Source organism: Triticum dicoccoides, chromosome 1A (genome assembly GCF_002162155.2).
Source record: "Triticum dicoccoides isolate Atlit2015 ecotype Zavitan chromosome 1A, WEW_v2.0, whole genome shotgun sequence".
NCBI classification, from domain to species: Eukaryota; Viridiplantae; Streptophyta; class Magnoliopsida; order Poales; family Poaceae; genus Triticum; species Triticum dicoccoides.
This window is the reverse complement of record NC_041380.1, coordinates 593,601,347-593,607,790: the sequence shown is the minus strand read 5'-3', so window position 1 is coordinate 593,607,790 and position 6,444 is coordinate 593,601,347.

Genomic DNA, 6,444 nt, shown 5'->3' with positions numbered 1-6,444 from the left:
TTGGAATATACAAGCCAAGTTCTATAATGAAAAATTCTCACTAGTATATGAAAGTGACAAATTAGGAGACTCTCTATCATGAAGATCATGGTGCTACTTTGAAGCACAATTGTGGAAAAAGGATAGTAGCATTGCCCCTTCTCTCTTTTTCTCTCATTTTTTATTTATTTGGGCCTTTTCTCTCTTTTTTATGGCCTCTTTTTTCTCTTATTTTATTTTTCGTCCAGAGTCTCATCCCGACTTGTGGGGGAATCATAGTCTCCATCATCCTTTACTCACATGGGACAATGCTCTAATAATGATGATCATCACACTTTTATTTACTTACAACTCAAGAATTACAACTCGATACTTAGAAAAAAATATGACTCTATGTGAATGCCTCCGGTGGTGTACCGGGATGTGCAATGAATCAAGAGTGACATGTATGAAAAATTATGAACCGTGGCTTTGCCACAAATACGATGTCAACTACATGATCATGCAAAGCAATATGACAATGATGAAGCGTGTCATAATAAACGGGACGGTGGAAATTTGCACGGCAATATATCTCGGAATGGCTATGGAAATGCCATAATGGGTAGGTATGGTGGCTGTTTCGAGGAAGGTAAATGGTGGGTTTATGGTACCGGCGAAAGTTGCGCGGTACTAGAGAGGATAGCAACGGTGGAAGGGTGAGAGTGCGTATAATCCATGGACTCAACATTAGTCATAAAGAACTCACATACTTATTGCAAAAATCTATTAGTTATCAAAACGAAGTACTACGCACATGCTCCTAGGGGGATAGATTGGTAGGAAAAGACCATCGCTTGTCCCCGACTTCCACTCATAAGGAAGACAATCAAAAATTAAATCATGCTCCGACTTCATCACATAATGGTTCACCATACGTGCATGCTACGGGAATCACAAACTTTAACACAACTATCTCTCAAATTCACAACTACTCAACTAGCATGACTCTAATATCACCATCTTCATATCTCAAAACAATCATAAGGAATCAAACTTCTCATAGTATTCAATGCACTTTATATGAAAGTTTTTATTATACCCATCTTGGATGCCCATCATATTAGGACTAATTTTATAGCCAAAGAAAACTACCAAGCTGTTCTAAAAGACTCCCAAAATAATATAAGTGTGGCATGAGAGATCAATAATTTCTATAAAATAAAACCACCACCGTGCTCTAAAAAGATATAAGTGAAGCACTAGAGCAAAATTATCTAGCTCAAAAGATATAAGTGAAGCACATAGAGTATTCTAATAAATTCCGATTCATGCGTGTCTCTCCCAAAAGGTGTGTACAGCAAGGATGACTGTGGTAAAATAAAAAGCAAAGAAACACATCATAAGCGACGCTCCAAGCAAAACACATATCGTGTGGTGAATAAAAATATAGCCTCAAGTAAAGTTACCGATAGACGAAGACGAAAGAGGGGATGCCTTCCGGGGCATCCCCAAGCTTAGGATTTTGGTTGTAATTAAATTTTACCTTGGGGTGCCTTGGGAATCCCCAATCTTAGGCTCTTGCCACTCCTTATTCCAAAATCCATCAAATCTTTACCCAAAAACATGAAAACTTCACCACACAAAACTTCAACAGAAAATCGCATGAGCTCCGTTAGTATAAGAAAATAAATCACCACTTTAAGGTACTGTAATGAACTCATTCTTTATTTATATTGGTGTTAAACCTACTCCATTCCAACTTCTATATGGTTCATACCCCCCGATACTAGCCATAGATGCATCAAAATAAGCAAACAACACACGCAAAACAGAATCTGTCAAAAACAGAACAGTCTGTAGTAATCTGTAGGTTTTGAATACTTATGTAACTCTAAAAATTCTTAACAATTAGTAAGACCAGGATAAAAAGTATATTGATCTACTGCAGTTGGAATTGGTATTTTATCGCTCTTTGGTAAAAAATGAAAATTATTTTCGTGAGCGCATACTTTCTGTTTTTATCAGCAAGATCAAACAACAATCACCCAAGAAGATCCTAAAGGCTTTACTTGGCACAAACACTAATTAGAACACAAAAAACACAATCATAATAGAGGATAGATGAATTATTTATTACTAAACAGTAACAAAAATCAAAGAACAAAAATAAAATTGGGTTGCCTCCCAACAAGCGCTATCGTTTAACGCCCCTAGCTAGGCATAAAAACAAGAATAGATCTAGGTATTGTCATCTTTGGTATGCCATCCATAAGTGGATCTCATAAAAGATTCATAAGGCAATTTAATTTTATTCCTAGGAAAGTGTTCCAATGCCTTTCCTTAACGGAAATTGGAATCTAATATTTCCTTCTTTCATGTCAATAATTGCACCAATCGTTTTAAGGAAAGGTCTACCAAGAATAATAGGACATGTAGGATTGCAATCTAAATCAAGAACAATGAAATCTACGGGCACATAATTCCTATTTGCAACAATAATAACATCATTAATCCTTCCCATAGGTTTCTTAATGGTGGAATCCGCAAGATGCAAATTTAAAGAACAATCATCAAATTCACGGAAACCTAGCACATCACACAAAGTTTTTGGAATCGGGGAAACACTAGCACCCAAATCACACAAAGCATAGCATTCATAATCTTTAATCTTAATTTTAATAGTAGGTTCCCACTCATCATAAAGTTTTCTGGGGATAGAAACTTCTAGTTCAAGCTTTTCTTCATAGGATTGCATTAAAGCATCAACGATATGTTTAGTAAAAGCTTTATTTTGATTATAAGCATGAGGATAATTTAACACGGATTGCAACAAGGAAATACAATCTATCAAAGAGCAATTATCATAATTAAATTCCTTGAAATCCAAAATAGTGGGTTCATTGCTATGTAAAGTTTTGACCTCTTCAATCCCACTTTTATTAAGTTTTGCATCAAGATCTAAAAACTCCGAATCATTGGGACGCCTTCTAACTAAAGTTGACTCATCTCCAGTCCCATCTTTATCAAGATTCATATTGGAAAACATAGATTTAATAGGAGTCACATCAATCACTTTCAGATCTTCATCATTATTATCATGAAAACTAGAAGAACACGCTTTCACAAAGCAATCTTTTTTAGCACGCATCCTAGCGGTTCTTTATTTGCACTCATCAATGGAAATTCTCATGGCTTTTAGAGACTCATTGATATCATGTTTAGGTGGAATAGATCTAAGTTTCAAATAATCAACATCAAGAGAAATTCTATCCACATTCCTAGCCAACTCATCAATCTTAAGCAATGAAATTCTTTTGCGAACTCATAAATTGTTTAACACTAACCTCAAAATCAGAGGGCATCTTATTAAAATTTACATAAGAGTTGTTGTAGGAATTACCACAATTATTAGAGGAATTACTAGGAAACGGCCTAAAATTAAAATTTCCTCTATACGTGTTGTTACCAAAATTGTTCCTACCAACAAAATTCACATCCATAGATTCATTATTATTCTCAATCAAAGTGGACAAAGGCATATTATTAGGATCAGAAGAAACACTTTCATTAGCAAACAATTTCATAAGTTCATCCATCTTTCCACTCAAAATATTAATCTCTTCAATCGCATGAACTTTTTTACTAGTTGATCTTTCGGTGTGCCATTCAGAATAATTAACCATAATATTATCTAGGAGTTTAGTAGCTTCTCCTAAAGTGATTTCCATAAAAGTGCCTCACGCGGCCGAATCTAAAAGATTTCTAGAAGCAAAATTCAATCCGGCATAAAAATTTTGTATAATCATCCACAGATTCAAACCATGTGTAGGGCAATTATGGATCATTAATTTCATCCTCTACCAAGCTTGTGCAACATGCTCATGATCAAGTTGCTTAAAATTCATAATATCGTTCCTAAGAGAGATGATCTTAGCGGGAGCAAAATAGTTAGAGATAAAAGCATCTTTGCACTTATTCCATGAATCAATACTATTTTTAGGCAAAGAAGAGAACCAAGTTTTAGCACGATCTCTAAGCGAAAACAGAAATAGCTTCAGTTTAACAATATCATTATCCACATATATTTCTTCTTTTGCATATCACACAAATCAACAAAGTTGTTTAGATGTGTAGCGGCATCTTCACTAGGAAGGCCAGAAAATTGATCTTTCATAACAAGATTCAACAAAGCGATATTAATTTCACAAGATTCGACATCGGCAGTAGGAGCAATTGGAGTGCTAATAAAATCATTATTGTTGGTATTGGAAAAGTCACACAATTTGGTATTATCTTGAGCCATCGTGACAAACAGTCAATCCAACACACAAGCGCACAAGAAGCAAGCAAAAAGAGATGAACAGAAGAGGGGTAAATAGAAGGCAAAGGTTTTCGAAAATCATTTTAGAAGTGGGGGAGAGGAAAACGAGGAGCGAATGGCAAATAATGTAATGCAATGGAGAAGAGTTTATGATGGGTACTTGGTATGTCTTGACTTGGCATAGATCCCCCCGGCAACGGCGCCAGAAATCCTTCTTGCTACCTCTTGAGCATATGTTGGTTTTCCCTTGAAGAAGAAAGGGTGATGCAGCAAAGTAGTGTAAGTGTTTCCCTTAGTTTTTGAGAACCAAGGTATCAATCCAGTTGGAGACAACGCACAAGTCACCTAGTACCTGCACAAACAATCAAGAACCTTGCAACTAACGCGATAAAGGGGTTGTCAATCCCTTCACAATCACTCGCAAAAGTGAGATCTGATAGATAGTAAAGTAAATATTTTTGGCGTTTTTGTTGTATAGATTGGAAAGTAAAGATTGCAAAATAGTAAACGAGATGCAATGTAAATAAATGAGATGCAATATAATAAGAAAGAGACCCGGGGGCCATAGGTTTTGCTAGTGGCTTCTTTCAACATAGCATGTATTACGGTGGGTGAACAAATTACTGCCGAGCAATTGATAGAAAAGCGCATAGTTATGAGAATATCTAGGCAATGATCATGAATATAGGCATCACATCTATGTCAAGTAGATCGAAACGATTCTGCATCTACTACTATTACTCCACACATCGACCGCTATCCAGCATGCATCTAGAGTATTAAGTTCATAAGAACAGAGTAACGCTTTAAGCAAGATGACATGATGTAGAGGGATAAATTCAAACAATATGATATAAACCCCATCTTTTTTATCCTCGATGGCAACAATACAATACGTGCCTTGCTGCCCCTACTGTCACTGGGAAAGGACACTTCAAGATTGAACCCAAAGCTAAGCACTTCTCCCATTGCAAGAAAGATCAATCTAATAGGCCAAACTAAACCGATAATTCGAAGAGACTTGCAAATATATCAAATCATGCATATAAGAATTCAGAGAAGAATCAAATAATTTTCATAGATAATCTTGTTCATAAACCCACAATTCATTGGATCTCGGCAAACACACCGCAAAAGAGTATTACATCGAATAGATCTCCAAGAACATCGAGGAGAACTTTGTATTGGGAATCAAAGTGAGAGAAGCCATCTAGATAATAACTATGGACCCGGAGGTCTGTGGTAAACTACTCACGCTTCATCGGAGAGGCTATGGTGTTGATGTAGAAGCCCTCCGTGATCGATTCCCCCTCTGGCAGATCACCGGAGAAGGCCCTGAGATGGGATCTCATGGGTACAGAAGGTTGCGGCGGTGGAAGTTTTTGTGGCTCTCTACTACCGATCTAGGGTATAAGAGTATATATAGGCGGAAGAAGTACGTCGGTGGAGCTAAGTGGGGCCCACGAGGATGGGGGCACGCGAGTACCCCCTGGGCGCGCCCTCCTGCCTCGTGGCCGCCTCGTGGCATTCCAGACTTCAACTCCAAGTCTTCTGGTTTGCTTTCGGTCCAAGAAAGATCATCGCGAAGGTTCCATTCCATTTGGTATTCCTTTTCTCTAAAACTCTAAAATAGGCACAAAAAACAGCAACTGGCACTGGGCCTCCGGTTAATGGGTTAGTCCCAAAAATAATATAAAATAGCATATTAAAGCCCATTAAACATCCAAAACAAATAATAATATAGCATGAAACAATCAAAAATTATAGATACGTTGGAGACGTATCAATGATATGAAACTTCTACGCTTGAATGAATGCAACTTATGATACAAAAAGAGTAGATGACAATATTGTTGGGGAACACAATATTTCACAAATATTACCTATGATCACGCAAGATCTATCTAGGAGATGCATAGCAACGAGACGGAAGAGTGTGTCTACGTACCCTCGTAGACCGAAAGCGGAAGCGTTTAGTAACGCGGTTGATGTAGACGAACATCTTCACGATCCAACCGATCCAAGTACCGAACATATGGCACCTCCGTGTTCTGCACACATTCAGCACGATGACGTCCCTCGAGCTCTTGATCCAGTTGAGGATGAGGGAGAGTTCCGTCAGCACCAGTGTGGCTACGGTGATGATGAAGTTACCGGTGCAT